The sequence below is a fragment of the Salvelinus sp. IW2-2015 genome, linkage group LG1 (assembly GCF_002910315.2).
Source record: "Salvelinus sp. IW2-2015 linkage group LG1, ASM291031v2, whole genome shotgun sequence".
Lineage (NCBI taxonomy): Eukaryota > Metazoa > Chordata > Actinopteri > Salmoniformes > Salmonidae > Salvelinus > Salvelinus sp. IW2-2015.
Genome location: NC_036838.1, coordinates 52,129,381 through 52,147,253, shown reverse-complemented (window position 1 = coordinate 52,147,253; position 17,873 = coordinate 52,129,381). Strand labels below are relative to the sequence as shown.

The 17,873-nt window shown below is 45.6% G+C and overlaps 1 protein-coding gene across 1 annotated transcript in view; it reads left to right on the top strand.

Moving 5' to 3' along the window:
• The first annotated feature begins 3,858 nt into the window (after positions 1-3,858).
• LOC111977633 (band 4.1-like protein 1) overlaps positions 3,859-17,873 on the top strand; it is a 172,181-nt gene continuing 158,166 nt past the window's right edge. The window contains exon 1 of the mRNA XM_070445613.1: positions 3,859-4,002. The gene's annotated coding sequence lies outside the window, so the exon portion shown is untranslated. The remainder of the gene's footprint in view (positions 4,003-17,873) is intronic.

Below are 17,873 nucleotides of genomic sequence, written 5' to 3'. Positions count from 1 at the left end.
TTGATCACGTTGAGGGAGAGGTTGTTGTCCTTGCACCACATGGTCAGGTCTCTGACCTCGTCCCTATAGGCTGTCTCATTGTTGTCGGTGATCAGGCCTACCACTGTTGTGTCATCAGCAATCTAAATGATGGTGTTGGAGTTGTGCCTGGCCGTGCAGTCATGAGTGAACAGGGAGTACAGGAGGGGACTGAGCACGCACCCTTGAGGGGCCCCCGTGTTGTTACCTACCCTTACCACCTGGGGGCAGCCCGTCAGGAAGTCTAGGATCCAGTTGCAGAGGGAGGTGTTTAGTCTCAGGGTCCTTAGCTTAGTGATGAGCTTTGAGGGCACGATGGTGTTGAAGGCTGAGCTGTAGTCAAGGAATAGCATTCTCACATAGGTGTTCCTTTTGTCCAGGTGGGAAAGGGCAGTGTGGAGTGCAATAGAGATTGCATCCTCTGTGGATCTGTTTGGGCGACATGCAAATTGGAGTGGGTCTAGGGTTTCCGGGAAATGGTGTTGATGTGGGCCATGATCAGCCTTTCAAAGCATTTCATGGCTACAGATGTGAGTGCTATGGGTCGGTAGTCATTTAGGCAGGTTACCTTAGTGTTCTTGGGCACAGGGACTATGGTGGTCTGCTTGAAAGATGTTGGTACAGTATTACAGACTACGACAGGGAGAGGTTGAAAAGGTCAGTGAAGACACTTGCCAGTTGGTCAGCGCAAGCTCGGAGTACACGCCCTGGTAATCCGTCTGGCCCAGCGGCCTTGTGAATGTTGACCGGTTTAAAGGTCTTACTCACATTGGCTGCGGAGAGTGTGATCACACAGTCATCCGGACCAGCTGATGCTCTCATGCATGTTTCAGTGTTGCTTGCCTCGAAGCGAGCATAGAAGTTATTTAGCTTGTCTAGGCTTGTGTCTAGGCTTGTGTCACTGGGCAGCTCTTGGTTGTGCTTTCCTTTGTAGTCTATAATAGTTTGCAAGCCCTGCCACATCTGACGAGCGTCGGAGCCGGTGTAGTACGACTTGACCTTAGTCCTGTATTGACGCTTTGCCTGTTTGATGGTTCGTCGGAGGGCATAGCGGGGTTTCTTATAAGCTTCTGGGTTAGATTCCCACTCCTTGAAAGCGGCAGCTCTGCCCTTTAGCTCAGTGCGAATGTTGCCTGTAATCCATGGCTTCTGGTTGGGAAATGTACGTACGGTCACTGTGGGGATGACGTCCTCGATGCACTTATTGATAAAGCTAGTGACTGATGTGATGTACTCCTCAATGCCATCGGAAGAATCCTGGAACATATTCCAGTCTGTGCTAGCAAAACAGTCCTGTAGTTTAGCATCTGCTTCATCTCCACTTTTTTATAGACGAGTCACTGTTGCTTCCTGCTTWAATTTTTTGCTTGTAAGCAGGAATCAGGAGGATGGAGTTATGGTCAGATTTGCCAAATGGAGGGCAAGGGAGAGCTTTGTACGCGTCWCTGTGTGTGGAGTAAAGGTGGTTTAGAATTTTTTCCCCTCTGGTTGCACATTGAACATGCTAATGGAAATTCGGTAAAAATGATTTAAATTTCCCTGCATTAAAGTCACCGGCCACCAGGAGCGCTACCTCTGGGTGAGAATTCTCCTGTTTGCGTATGGCGGAATACAGCTCGTTGAGTGCGGTTTTAGTGCCAACTTCGCTCTGTGGTGGTATGTAGACAGCTACGAAAATACTGATGAAAACTCTCTAGGTAGATAGTGTGGTCTACAGCTTATTATGAGTTACTCTACCTCAGGCGAGCAAAACTTTGAGACTTCCTTAGATATCGTTCACCAGCTGTTGTTTACATAAATGTATTGGCCCCCGCCCCGTGTCTTACCAGAGGCTGCTGTTCTGTCTTGCCGATAGAGTGTATAACCCGCCAGCTGTATGTACTTAATGTCATCGTTCAGCCACAACTCGGTGAAACATAAGATATTACTGTTTTTAATGTCCCGTTGGTAGGATATATGTGCTTTCAGTTCYCCTCATTTATTTTCCAGCGATTGAACGTTAGCTAGCAGTATGGAAGGCAAGGGCAGTTTAGCCACTCGCCGCCTGATCCTCGCAAGGCATCCGGATCTTTTGCCTCAAAATCTCTGTTTCCTTCTCCAGCGAATCACAGGGATCGGGGCCTGGTCGGGCCTCTGCAGTATATTTCTCGCGGCCGACTTATTGAAGAAGAACTCCTCGTCCAATTTGAGGTGAGTAATCCCAATTCTGATGTCCAGAAGCGCTTTTCGGTCATAAGAGACGGTAGCATCAACATTGTGTACAAAACAAGTTACGAACAACATGAAAAAACAAACTAAATAGCATGATTGGTTGAGCGCCGATAAGACGGTAGCCCTACCCTCCGGCGCCATCATAGTTGTTGGGGAATTGTTAGATTACTTGTTAGATATTACTGCACTGTCGGAACTAGAAGCACAAACATTTTGGCTAACATCTGCTAACTACGTGTATTTGACAAATAAAATTTGATTAGATTTGATTTAAATGTCAAACTTTGCTCTAACAACCCCTAAAAAATCCACATTTCCTGTTGCTGCACGATTATTTTTCTGCTGTGAGAAACGGGTCAAATTAAGATCCTACATCTGTATTGAGAGTGACAGGACTCTCACTGACTGCATGCATAACATACCGTATTGACACATGTGCAGTGGTATTCAGCTGGTGATTTCATCATCTTGCTGCTGACTGCAAATGTATCCACACTCCCTCGCAGCCACACGGAGTGGACAGATGCTGTACTTTTCCACAGTGATACTGGTACTTTTTGAAGGTAAACACACTCAGTGATGCATGCTTATTACTGTCTGTGGGGCATGGGGAGTTTGAAGCATAGATCAGTGCTTCTAAGAAGGCAGTAAATCATTCTTTACATTAGGCCTATCTACAGCTCAGAGAAAGAGGGGATAGTATGGAATTATCTAAACCAGTGAGTAGGCTATGACAGGTCTACTGTCTGCTCTGTTTTCATCTTTACTGAAACCTGAGAACATCATGCATGGCATAAAACAGTTTATTTCAATAGACTGACTTAAAGGTGCACTATGCTGAAATGTATCCTCCTTTGCCTGGTTGCAAACATTCTAGTAGTTCTAATAGCCTAATTCCAGTTTATGGGACAAAACAAGCAAGTATAGTGTAGAGAATCATTGTACTATATAAATATATTTTTCATAACCCCAAATATTGTATTTTCAGCTGTTAGAAGCTGGTGTACAAAACCAAAAGTAAAAGATACAAAAACTCAGAACGGTGAGCATAGAAATAGCACACATAGAACAGATCTACAGCTTCTTAGACTTGCTTTCAATGAAAATGACAGATCTATAAATCACATTTCTATGTGCATTTGTTTGGGTAGCCCAAAAAGTTACCTATTGCCGCTTTAATACAGAACAACATATTTTCCTTTTTATCAATTGGACCAGTATAGTGTTATTTTTTAACCAAGAAGAAGGACTATAAATGCATGTTATCTCAATAGTCCTGCCATAGTTTACACATAAATGGTGATTATGTCACATTTAAGCAATTCATAAGTACATTTTAAGGCCCTGTCTTGATGTGATGGACCACTTCACCAAGCTTATTATTATCTTCTGAACGCGAAAAGAGACTGTTCCATTGCATATTATACCTCGATAGGCGTTTGTTTTGTGCCAATGATTAAATCAAAGCCATTGCAGTGCCAAAATCGTTGTTAGGTAACGTGAATTGAATTTTACTCTGCTTGGAGTAAAAGCTAGCAAGCGCTGTTCGCTGACATCCGGAGACTTGCGCGTTTTCTCCTCTACTCCCAGCCTTCGTTCCTCCCTCTTTCGCTCTCCTTCTCTTCCTCATACTCGCTCGAAGCTCTTGACTCCGTCATATACTGCTGTTCCCTCAAAGCAGGGAATAAGGACGGGGCAGAGGCAGTATTGGATTGATTTGCCCGCGGTGCACAACGTCAACAGTCCACACCTGAATSTGTGTTTGACTTGAAGGTAGGTGGCAACATTTTGCATTGTATAAAATGTTTCATTGTATTAATACATTTCATATATGCGGTGCTTCCATCTCATCATAGGAATAGTTTMTTTTATTAGGCTACAATCTCTCRTTACTTCTAAACAAATTCTTGCACATGGCTGTAAAGCATGTATGTATCCCTAATTGTTTTATTATAACATGTTTTAAAAGGCCATTTGTAAACTATGCTGGATTACACGCTGGAGCGAAATGTCTAGGACGATTTAATATTTCGCAAGGGAGAACATGTCACTGCTGGGCTATTCTGCAATAATTCCATTCCATACGACTGCATTTGCGCTCCCTAAAAGGACAGAGCACATTTGATTCGGGAATCTTTATGGTGGAACATGCCCATGGCCTTTCATAATATCCCACATGCGAATGCGCACTGTCGTCSGGACATTGTGTGAAGGCGATGTGTGTGTGGCATGAGGTGATACGAAATTAATTAATACTCAATTTCCATGGTGCGTTCTAGGCATACAGTCATTGGTTCTAGGGCTCCAGAGGCACAACTTGTAGCGTAAATGACGCGGCTATTTCCCTCACATCCTCTGCTCAGCCCTCACCCCGAACTGACAGCTTTAATAACAAACTTAGCTTATTCTCCATGATAGTCATATAGCCATGTTGTCATATAAAGCTAGTAAACCAACACAAATAATGAAGAAGAAGTAAATTAGATGTAATAGGCGTTCCCAGTAATGAGAATAAAAAGTTGATGATCATACACAGTAATATCTATATCAGTATCACAGTGTCCCAGTGTGGATCAAGTTTGAATGTCACATGCAGAYGTACAGTGAAATGCCTTTCTTGCAAGCTCCAAGCCCAACAAAGCAGTAATCAATATAAATGTAGCACAAAAAATAACATAAGGTAGAACAAAAACACACAAGAAATAAAACTAATAAGATCATATCTGGTGTTAATATTACAGTGTCCCAGTGTGGCATAGTGAAGTCAGGGCCAGCTCTAGCCTTTTGGGGGGGCCCTAAGCAAGATTTGGTTGCCCCCCCCCCACCAAGCGGGCAACATTTTTTAGTGTGCTCCCTCTTGACTGGGGAGAGAAAAATGTACGTTTTAAAGTTAATTTCCTGCAATTCTACACATTCTGCCATGAGGTGTAGAGAAAATGTTGCAGTTTAAAGCACGTTTTCTGCAGTTCTAAGCATTTTGCCATGGGGTGGAGAGGAAATTTCAAAATGTTATAATACATTTCATGCAATTTTACCATGGGGCAGAGATACATTTTTGCAGTTTTAAAGCGAGCTTTCTGCAGTTCTAAACATTTTGCCTTGGGGCTGAGAGAACATTTAGCAATTGTTATGCAATTGTATTAATTTTGCAATGGGACAGAGAGAAATGTTTTAAAGCTAATTTCCTGCATTCTACACATTTTGCCATGACTTATGGCATGTTAATTATATCTGGGTGAGGGTGACTAACAAAATCAATGGGGGGCCCCTGGCCACAAGACCTGTGTGCCGGTTAGGTATACGGCCATGATTACTACAATTTTAGATAATTGTCTAGACTAATTTACCAATCTAAAAATTGTTAGCTGAGTGACTTTCAGTGACTGACAAAACAAGAGAAAAACTGCAGATGCAAAACAAAAAAATAATAGGATCAGAGTTCCCCTAGCGGCCAGGGGCCCAAAGCGACCGCATATGTTGCTTATGCCTGGAGCCTGTTTAGCCTGAGGCTGTGTGTTAGCCTCCTGGGGATAGAGGGCATGCAGTGGAGAGAAGGGAGCACATTTTATTAAATTATATTCTATAATATTCTATTCTATATCCTATTCTGTTCTATTATGTTTTATTCTGTTCTGTTCTGTTATATGACCACTCAGGTGGGTGGCATCTCGCTTTTTTGCCCATGGAGGAGAGTGAATTCAGATCGATGATGACAGCCAAGCCTTGAGCACTTATGTTGAATAAATTGCCAGATATACTGGCATACTATTGCTCACAAAGTGCTTTCATCTTTATCATAAGTTTCATCAGGCATTAAAATCCCTGTCCAGTAATGTGGCTTACCTCTGCCACTATGCATCCCTACGTTAAGCCTGCGTACCAGGGTGGACCGATGGCTTGAATCCCACACACTCTTACTGACCATCAACCCTCTCACACACCTTCATGTTTATCTCAAGGAAGATGCTGTATAATGCTCTGTTTCTGTTTAATTCAGCCCTGTCATTATATAGTGCAGCTATCCCATCAGGCAGATCACTCAAGAGAGACTTCCAAATTTAATATCTATCCATGTCCTGAGGARGTCGGGAAATGCCTTRAAATCCGGCCACTAGGGGCAACAGTCAGCGCTATCACCATCAAGTAGGCTTGGGTTTTCCCATGACCGAATCCCATGACTCTGGATCAGAGGGGTGCGTGATTGATCCCAGTGTTTGTTAGCCCCTTTATTTATTATTTTCTTAAATTATATTTACCCCAGTCCACTTGCCTGATTCTCCCCAGACACTCCCATCTCACACAGTGCACCCACACTCAGATTGACTGATGCTTATGCACACACACACGCACGCACGCACGCACGCACGCACGCACACACACACACACACACACACACACACACACACACACACAGAGACACAGACACAGACAGTCATAAACAGACACGTGGCTGTATGCATAACACGCTGAGACACTGATCCAAATGGCACACATGGTCCCACATCACACCCGCTCAGAAACACACAAACACCTTCAGGGGTATGTTCAGTCAGGCATTCCCAAGCCGAGCCTTCCCGTTACATGTGTTTAAAGTTTCAGAAAGGCATTTCTATGACCTGCGGACATAATATTGAGTGACTGACATCCCATCACCGATAACTAATCACTGATTGTTATTATTATTTATTTTATATATATATATTTTTAACGGTTTTTATATATTTTAGTTTTTTTTTTAATTACCCCATTTTTGTGGTATCCAATTGGTAGTTACAGTCTTGTCTCATCACTGCAACTCCCATACTGACTCAGGAGAGGCGAAGGTCGAGAACCATGCGTCCTCCGAAACACAAGCCAACCAAGCCGCACTGTTTCTTGACACAATGCCCACTTAACTCAGTAGCCAGCCGCACCAATGTGTCAGAGGAAACACTGTGCACCTGGCGACCAAGTCAGCGTGCACTGCACCCGGCCACCACAGAAGTAGCTAGTGCACGATGGGACGAGGACATCCCTGCAGGCTAAACCCTCCCATAACCCCTAACGACACTGGGCCAATTTTGCACCACCCCATGGGTCTCCTGGTCGCGGCCGGCTGCGACAGAGCCTGGACTCGAACCCAGAACCTCTAGTGGCAGAGATAGCACTGCCGCAGTGCCTTAGACCACTGCGCCACTCGTGAGGCCTAATTGCTGATTGTTGTGGCCTATATCCAGATAAGCACACCAAAAAAGGTATTCCTCCAGACAGCACACTGTGAGGGAGTACAATGAGCATTTGGTAGAAGTTAAATGAAATAAACATTCAGAAGACTGTTACGCTGCATGCTCAGGCAGGTCCATGTATGGAAGTGGTCTCACTTCTCACAATGATGCTTCTGAGCAGGGGAGCAACTTTAGTTTATTAAGAAGTGAGGGGCATAACAAATATTTGTATTTTTACAAATATAAATACTCGAAACAGCCTACCCGACTGCTCAGAGGCGTCCGCATGATCCTAAAGCACACCATTACCTCGCTTTGTATCACATTCCAATGATGAAACTGGTGGGGACAAAAATGCAATTTCAGAATGTGGGGAAACATGTCCCCCCCGTCCCAAGTTAAAGTTGCACCCCTGCTTCTGAGCCCCTTCTGGTTTCAAATACATAAGATCTGTTTCAGATCAGAAGCTTCAATAATAATGTCACAATTGGCATTCTCGTAAAAGGCAAACAACTCTTCAGTGTTTTTAACCAACACAAAATGTGTAATGTGTGTCACACTGATACAGTGGACATGCTCATTGGTCAGGTTCAGTGATTTGGTTGTGCACTGTTTTCCCTAGGATTTTTTTCATTTTTCAGCAGCTGTGGCAAAGTTAGTGTGGGGGGTGGGTGGGGGTGTGGTAGTGGGCGTGGCTAACGGTGCGGTATCCGATCAACATTTTTAAAGGCCCTCTGCCGCAGAGACAATATTTTGCTATTTGAAAGAACTTCCTGCAATTCTACACATTTTGCCATTGTGGCGGAGGTACAATTTTACAGTTTTAAAGCTAGTTTACTGCAATTCATTTTTTTTGTTGCCATGGCTAATGCCGTGCTCTTATGTTATCTGAGTGACTCTAACATTATAATAAAATCAGTGGGGGCCCAATGCCATGACATTTTTTTTACTTTTAGATTTTCCCTGACTAGTCTGTTTTTATTTTGGTGATTGTTAGTTGTCAAAGATGATCTTATTAAAAATTATTAAAAACATTAAGAACACCTGCTCTTTCCATGACATAGACAGACCAGCAATGTTCCCTCAAATTTTTTAAAATCACTGAGCAAATTTCAGGTCTGCTGAGTGCAAACTGRACCCGCTTTAAGTTTGTTTTAACAGTGGTCAAGTAGGCTACTGTGGCTATTTGATCATCATGTAGGCCTACTAGAGTGGCCTACCATCAAAAACAATGGAGAAAATGCCAATGTGTTGTGTTCAAAGGAAGCCAACATTCCATGAGACTTTAAAAAAAACATGCAGGGCTTGACATTAACCTGTTTATTCACTTGTCCTTCAGATAAGGAGGTGAGTGAAATGTTGTGCTATTTGATGCAAGAAACCGCTTTACAAAATAAAATGCATAATTATTCTCATACCATTATTACAGAGAATCAGACAAATTAGGTCTGTGTAGAATATGTGCCTGAGTCATGCCTGTCAATGCAATAGAATCCTACTCCGATGCGTTCTGCCTACAACAAAATCTCTTGGTTAGTTTTGCATACTGGGGCGACAGGTAGCCGACAGGTAGCCTAGTGGTGAGAGCGTTGGACTTGTAACCGAAAGGTTGCAAGATCGAATCCCTGAGCTGACAAGGTAAAAATCTGTCGTTCTGAACKAGGCAGGTAACCCCCTGTTCCTAGGCTGTCATTGAAAATAAGAATTTGTTCTTAACTGACTTGCCTAGTTTAATAAAGAAAAAATATTCAGGTTTGTATTGTTTCGGCATTGAAAGTGGCTAATATTGCATTGATTTGATCGCAATTCCCACCATAAAGGGAAACGTTACGGGGAAAACTCTAGAAAGTTCAATCTTGTGCTTCTCTGGGCGAGCTGATATTTCTTCTGCACTAAGCGCACATCCGCAGCTTAGAGGAAACATTGCTGACCAGGTGAATCCAGGTGAAAGCTATGATCCCTTATTGATGTCACTTGTTAAATCCACTTCAATCAGTGCAGATGAAGGGGAGGAGACAGGTCAAAGAAGGATTTTTAAGCCTTGAGACAATTGAGAAATGGATTGTGTATGTGTGCCATTCAGAGGGTGAATGGCCAAGACAAAACATTTAAGTGCCTTTGAACGGGGTATGGTAGTAGGTGACAGGCGCACTGGTTTGTGTCAAGAACTGCAATACTGCTGTTTTTTTTCTCCGCTCAACAGTTTCATGTGTGTATCAAGAATGYTCCACCACCCAAAGACTTCCAGCCAACTTGACACAACTGTTGGAAGCATTGGAGTCAACATGGGTCAGCATCCCTGTGGAACGCGTTGAAACCTTGTAAAAATAAAGATAGGGAATAAAAAGGGGTCCAGAGGAGAGGATACCCAGAGGATAGGTAGAGGAGAGGATAGCCAGGAGGACAGGCATAGAGGAGAGGATAGCCAGAGGTAGGTAGAGGAGAGGATAGCCAGAGGATGTAGAGGAGAGGATACCCAGAGGATAGGTAGAGGAGGAGGATAGCCAGAGGACAGGTAGAGGAGAGGATAGCACGAGGATAGGTAGAGGGAGGAATAGCCAGAGAGATAGAGTAAGAGAGGATAGCCAGAGGATAGGTAGAGGAGAGGATAGCCAGAGGTAGGTAGAGGAGAGGATAGCCAGAGGATAGGTAGAGGAGAGGATAGCCAGAGGATAGGTAGAGGGAGGATACCCAGAGGATAGGTAGAGGAGAGGATAGCCAGAGGATAGGTAGTAGAGGAGAGGATAGCCAGAGGATAGGTAGAGGAGAGGATAGCCAGAGATAGGTAGAGGAGAGGATAGCCAGAGGATAGGTAGAGGAGAGGATAGCCCAGAGGATAGGTAGAGGAGAGGATAGCCAGAGGATAGGTAGGAGGAGAGGATAGCCAGAGGATAGGTAGAGGAGAGGGATAGCCAGAAGGATAGGAGAGGAAGAGGATAGCCAGAGGATAGGTAGAGGATATGATAGCCAGAGGATAGGTAGAGGAGAGGATAGCCAGAGGGATAGGTAGAGGAGAGGATAGCACGGGATAGGTAGAGGAGAGGATAGCCAGGGGATAGGTAGAGGAGAGGATAGCAGAGGATAGGTAGAGGAGAGGATAGCCAGAGGATAGGTAGAGGAGAGGATAGCCAGAGGATAGGTAGAGGAGAGGATAGCCAGAGGATAGGTAGAGGATATGATAGCCAGAGGATAGGTAGAGGATATGATAGCCAGAGGATAGGTAGAGGATATGATAGCCAGAGGACAGGTAGAGGAGATGATAGCCAGAGGACAGGTAGAGGATATGATAGCCAGAGGACAGGTAGAGGAGAGGATAGCCAGAGGATAGGTTTAGGAGAGGATAACCAGAGGATAGGTAGAGGATAGGATAGCCAGAGGATAGGTAGAGGAGAGGATATTGAGGCTGTTCTGAGGGTAAAAATTAGGGGGGTAAAAAGCATCTTGACATTATAAAAAGCATCTTGACATTATCTCCCATTTCTAGCATTTGGCTTTCAACAGCTGACTCTCCAACATTTGGAACATTGTTTCAATATTGATTGATCTCCAACTATCCCATAGTAATGAGCGTGTTGGGAGCCAGGATGAGACAGACAGACAGCTTTTCTCAGTCAGTCAAAATAATGAATCAGCTGTCATAATTTTTATGGATCTATACAAAGAAATGTCAATAGAAAACAGGTCAAACAAAACTAAATGCAGCTAGTTTGTAGTCTTTCCAGCTTCAGTTTGAAGTGATTGCGTTAGCTGTGTTGTTGGCTAGCTCCTCTGAACAACAGTGTCCTGACGAGAGAGCACATTTCCTATGCCAGGCGAAATCGCGCATTATTAGTTCATTGTTATGGATGTATCCAAATAAATGTCACTAGAAAACAGCTTAAACAAACTCAAATGCACCTACTTTGCTGTTATTCTGGCTGCACTGTTTGACATGACTGTAAGTTGGACATAGTTGGCTAGCTAGCAAGCAAGGGATAGGAGAATCGAACTTGGTATAAACTGAGTTGTTTAATCAGTGCCTCACAAAACTCCAAAACCAAAATTACAAAATAATAAAAAGTGGGTACAAAACCCGCCGCGCACCAACACATAATACACAAACATACAATCAAACAATCTCCGACAAGGACATGAGGGGAAACAGAGGGTTAAATACACAACATGTAATTGATGGGATTGGAACCAGGTGTGAAGGAAGACAAGACAAAACCAATTGAAAATGAAAAATGGATCAGTGATGGCTAGAAGGTTGGTGACGTCGACCGCCGAAACACCGCCTGAACAAGGAGAGGGACCGACTTCGGCGGAAGTCGTGACAGTACCCCCCCCCTGACGCGCGGCTCCAGCAGCGTGTCGGCACCGACCTCGGGGACGACCCGGAGGGCGAGGCGCAGTGCGATCCGGATGGAGACGGTGGAAATCTCGCAGCATGGAAGGATCCAACACGTCCTCCACCGGAACCCAGCATCTCTCCTCCGGACCACACCCCTCCCAGTCCACGAGGTACTGAAGTCCACGAGGTACTGAAGGCCCCTTGTCCGATGTCTCGAATCCAGTATGGAACGAACGGCGTACGGAGGGGCCCCCTCGATGTCCAGAAGGGGTGGAGGAACCTTCCGCACCTCAGACTCCTGGAGTGGGCCAGCCACCACCGGCCTCCGCCGCAGTACGGCGCGCTGAAGGTGGACATGGGCGGCGTCCCATGTTTCCTCCGCGCGCCGGAACCAGTCGTCCACCACAGGAGCCTCGGTCTGACTCTGATGCCAAGGAGCCAGAACCGGCTGATATCCCAATACACACTGGAAGGGAGAAAGGTTAGTGGAGGAGTGGCGGAGCGAGTTCTGGGCCATTTCTGCCCAGGGCACAAACACCGCCCACTCCCCCGGCCGGTCCTGGCAATAAGACCTCAGAAACCTACCCACATCCTGGTTAACTCTCTCCACCTGCCCGTTACTCTCGGGGTGAAAACCTGAGGTAAGGCTGACCGAGACCCCCAGACGTTCCATGAACGCCTTCCAGACCCTTGACACGAACTGGGGACCCCGATCAGACACTATATCCTCAGGCACCCCGTAGCGCCAGAAGACGTGTATTAACAGGGCCTCCGCAGTTTGTAGGGCCGTAGGGAGACCGGGCAGAGGGAGGAGACGACAGGACTTAGAAAAATGATCCACAACGACCAGGATCGTGGTGTTACCCTGTGAAGGTGGAAGATCGGTTAGGAAATCCACCGACAGGTGCGACCACGGCCGTTGTGGAACAGGTAAGGGTTTTAACTTACCTCTGGGCAGGTGTCTAGGAGCCTTGCTCTGTGCGCACACCGAGCAGGAGGAAACATATACCCTCACGTCCTTAGCTAAAGTGGGCCACCAGTACTTCCCACTAAGACAGCGCACCGTCCGACCGATCCCAGGATGACCAGAGGAGGGTGACGTGTGGGCCCAATAGATCAGCCGGTCGTGGACAGCAGACGGAACGTACAGATGCCCAGCGGGACACTGAGGGGGAGCGGGCTCTGCACGTGATGCCCGCTCAATGTCCACATCCAGCTCCCACACTACCGGCGCCACCAAACAAGAGGCGGGGAGTATGGGAGTGGGATCCATGGGCCGCTCCTCTGTGTCATACAGCCGGGACAATGTGTCTGCCTTAAAGTTCTGGGAGCCTGGTCTGTAAGAAAGGGTAAACACAAAACGGGTGAAAAACATGGCCCACCTTGCCTGGCGAGGGTTCAGTCTCCTCGCTGCCCGGATGTACCCCAGATTGCGGTGGTCAGTCCAGATGAGAAAAGGGTGTCTAACCCCCTCAAGCCAATGTCTCCACGGCTTCAGGGCCTTGACGACAGCCAACAACCCCCGGTCCCCCACGTCATAGTTTCACTCCGCTGGGCTGAGCTTCTTCGAGAAGAAGGCACAGGGGCGGAGCTTCGGTGGCGTACCCGAGCGCTGAGAGAGCACAGCTCCTATCCCAGCCTCGGACGCGTCCACCTCCACTATGAACGTTAAAGAGGACTCCGGATGGGCCAGCACGGGAGCCGAGGTAAACAAAGCCCTCAGGTGACTGAAAGCCCTGTCCGCCTCAGCTGTCCACTGCAAGCGTACCGGCCCCCCCTTCAGCTGTGAAGTAATGGGAGCTGCTACCTGACCAAAACCCCGGATAAACCTCCGGTAGTAGTTGGTAAACCCTAAGAATCGCTGCACCTCCTATACCATGGTGGGAGTCGGCCAATTACGCACGGCTGCAATGCGGTCACTCTCCATCTCCACCCCTGAGGTGGAAATGCGATACCCTAGGAAGGAGAAGAACTGTTGGAAGAACAGGAATTTCTCAGCCTTGACGTACAGGTCATGCTCCAACAGGCGACCAAGCACTTGGCGCACCAGAGACACATGCTCGGCGCGTGTAGCGGAGTATATCAAAATGTCATCAATATACACCACTACACCCTGCCCGTGCAGGTCCCTGAAAATCTTGTCTACAAAGGCTTGGAAGACTGATGGCGCATTCATCAACCTGTACGGCATGACGAGGTACTCATAGTTCCCTGAGGTGGTACTGAAAGCCGTCTTCCACTCGTCTCCCTCTCGGATACACACCAGATTGTAAGCGCTCCTGAGATCTAGTTTGGTGAAGAAGCGCGCCCCGTGCATTTACTCTATCGCTGTGGCTATGAGTGGTAGTGGGTAACTATACCTCACCGTGATCTGATTTAGACCCCGGTAGTCAATACACGGACGCAGACCTCCCTCCTTCTTCTTCACAAAAAAGAAACTCGAGGAGACGGGTGAAGTGGAGGACCGAATGTACCCCTGACGCAGGGATTTGGAGACATATGTTTTCATAGCCTCCGTCTCCGCCTGTCAGAGGGGATACACATGACTCCTGGGAAGTGCAGCGTCTACCAGGAGATCAATCGCACAATCGCCCCGTCGATGAGGTGGTAATTGAGTCGCCTTCTTTTTAGAGAAGGCGAGAGCCAAATCGGCATATTCAGGGGGTATGCGCATGGTCTGGACTCTCCACCGTAGTAGCACCAACGGAAACCCCTAAACACCTACCTGAGCACTCTCGTGACCACCCCGTGAGAGTCCTCTGTGGCCAAGAAACAGTGGGGTTATGACAAGCTAACCAGGTAGGCCCAGCACCACGGGAAACGCAGGAGAGTCAATAAGGAAAAGACACATTTTCTCCGTGTGACCCCCCTGCGTCACCATGCCCAAAGGAGCAGTGACCTCCCTAATTAACCCTGACCCTAATGGTCGACTATCTAAGGCCTGAACGGGGAAGGGCACATCCACGGGAACAATGGGGGTCCCTAAACTATGAGCTAACGCTCTATAAATGAAATTCCCAGCCGCGCCTGGATCTACGAGCGCCTTATGCTGGGAATGCGGGGAAAACTCAGGAAAAGTGACAGACAAACATACGTGCAACAGAGGACTCTGGGTCTAAATCACCTACCTAGCTAATGTTAGCCACAACAAATTGGAATTCATAACATATCCTATGTTTTGCAAATTCGCAACATATCGTACGAATTCCAATTCGTAACATAATGTATAAATTACAGTTCATAACATATCATACGAAATGGATGATGGACATCCACAAATMAATACATACCATATGAAACGTAACATATCATACAAATGTGTATTTTTATTTTATTTAACTTTTATTTAACTAGGCAAGTCAGTTAAGAACAAATTCTTATTTACAATGACGGCCTACCGGGGAACAGTTGGAGTGTTGGAGTAATTGGAGTGTCCCGGATTTACATTTACTATGTTACGTCTACCCCTGAGTCCAGGTTGATTTCAGAGCACAGCATGCAGCTTTTCCCTGATTTGCTATTCAAATTAGGAAGTATGAAGCATCTACTGGGTCTGAGGCACAGAGGCAGTGCTCCTCACTGTGCTCTGTCTTTCCCTGGAGACAACCAGCTCCTGTACCCCATGTTAACCTAATGTACTGATCCCACTACTCGTTACCACATTACAACATGCTGAATTTATCATTACAAAATATGAATGCATTATCTTGTTTGTGTCATTATTCATTTATTACAGTACAATACAGTACCAAACCAGGAAAAATTAAGCCAGATGTTCTTTCCCTACAGATGTAGGATCATAATTTGAACACAGGAAATGTTAAACTTGGACTYTATTTGAGGTTTAAAAAGATTTCTGAAGTTTGTAATTTCTACTTTGAAACTTGATTTTCCCTTGTGAAAAGATGTATCAACCCCTACAAAAATGTCCATTCACATTACCTGTTGTTGSAGGATTATTTTCTTGCTGTAGCAAACTGTCTCAAATTAAGATCATACATCTGTACATACTGTATACAGTACTTTAGTACATGGGCTTTATAGTGCAGTGTGTGTTGAGGACAGAGTGTATGCTTTTTTCAGTGTCTGCTCTGGGCTGTCATTACTGCTGGCCCTGTGGAATGTTCCATGGCTCTGTGTTGTTGTAGTTGGGTGAATCTAGTCACAACTCATGCAGCGTTGCAGGGACAAGTCGGGAGGCAGTCACAGAGACGAGCCAAAGGCTTGGTCAGGGACACTGCTACTGAGAATACACACAGACAGAAGAGGAAACTTCACTTTACACTGCTCTCTGAGGTTAGCATGGTAAGGTTTATTCTGGATATTTGATTTAATGCATTGAGGGTTGCGTTCCCGTGTGGCCAAGGACTGTTGGCAAACCGAGTCGATGGCTGATTTGAATGTGATGTTAGTGCAATCTTATTTCTGTGTACCATTCCTAAACGGCAGTATTTGAGCTGACTTTCTTCTTGAATCTGTAACCCTGTTGATGACTGAAGCTGTGCCATCACAGGCTTTAAGGATAACTATAGGACTATTTACTGTCAGCTGGGGACAATGAGGTATTGTTTTGCCATAGGAAATACAAGTCAATGATAGTCAATGAGTGTGTTTTCTGAATGGGCTAGACAGAGGGTGTTGATATGTCTACTGACTGACTGCTGGGCAATGAGCTGTCTCTCCGGTCTCTGTGTTCCCTCTTGCATCCTGTGTCTTCCTCTCACTTCCTCAGTGTTGTCCCTTCACCTCCTACTGCTGTCTGTCTGCTCAGGAGTTTTATTTTTAGCATCAGTTATTACACACTCTGCACTAGCCTCACTGATTCACTGGCCCCTCTCTCACATCAGTCTGTTCTGATGAGATAGGTGTTTTACTATTATACATCCTAGGGAGCTGCTATTTAATTTCAAATCAAATGTTTCTTGTTACATGCTCCCAAGTGGCGCATGTAAGGGTCTAAGGCACTGCATCTCAGTGCTAGAGGCATCACTACAGACCCTGGTTCGATTCCAGGCTGTATCACAACAGGCTGTGATTGGGAGTCTCATAGGGCAGCACACAATTGGCCCGGGTTAGGCCGTCATTGTCAATAAGAATTTGACTTGCCTGACTTGCATAGTTAAATAAAGGTTAAATAAAAAAATAAAAATGCGCTGAATACAACAGGTGTAGACCTTCCTGTAAAATGCTTACTTACAAGCCCTTAACCAACAATGCAGTTCAAGAAATAGAGTTAAGAAAATATTTACTAAATATACTAAAGTGAATAAAATAAACAGTAGTAGCAGCAGTGTAAAAACAAATGCAAATAGTCCGGGTGGCCATTTGATTAATTGTTCAGCAGTCTTATGACTTTGGGGAAGAAGCTGTTAAGGAGCCTTTTGGTCCTAGACTTAGCGCTCCGGTACCTCTTGCCGTACGGTGGCAGAAAGAACAGTCTATGACTGGAGTCTTTGACAATTTTTTGGGCATTCCTCTGACACTGCCTAGTATAAACAGTACCAGTCAAAAGTTTGGACACACCTACTCATTCAAGGGTTTTTCTTTATTTTTTACTATATTCTACATTGTAGAATATAAAAAGTGTTAATATTCTTCAAAGTAGCCACCCTTTACCGTCATGACAGCTTTGTACACTGTTGGCATTCTCTCAGCCAGCTTCACCTTAAATGCTTTTCAAACAGTCTTGAAGGAGTTTCCACATATGCTGAGCACTTGTTGGCTGCTTTTCCTTCACTCTGCGGCCCAACTCATCCCAAACCATCTCAATTGGGTTGAGGTCGGGTGATTGTGGAGGCCAGGTCATCTGATGCAGCACTTGATCATTCTCCTTCTTGGTCAAATAGCCCTTACACAGACTGGGCCTTCGGTTCTCTATGGTGTTTAGGTGTGACTAGGGGGGTGTTCTAGTCATTTATTTTCTATGTGGCTGGTTTGTATGGTTCCCAATTAGAGGCAGCTGGTAATCGTTGCCTCTAATTGGGGATCATATTTAGGAAGCCGTTTCTCCCACCTGCTTTGGGGATATTGTTTTGAGTGAGTGCATGTAGCACTACGGTACTTCACGGTCGTTGTTTGTTTCTTGTTTTGTTTAAGTTTCACTAAAA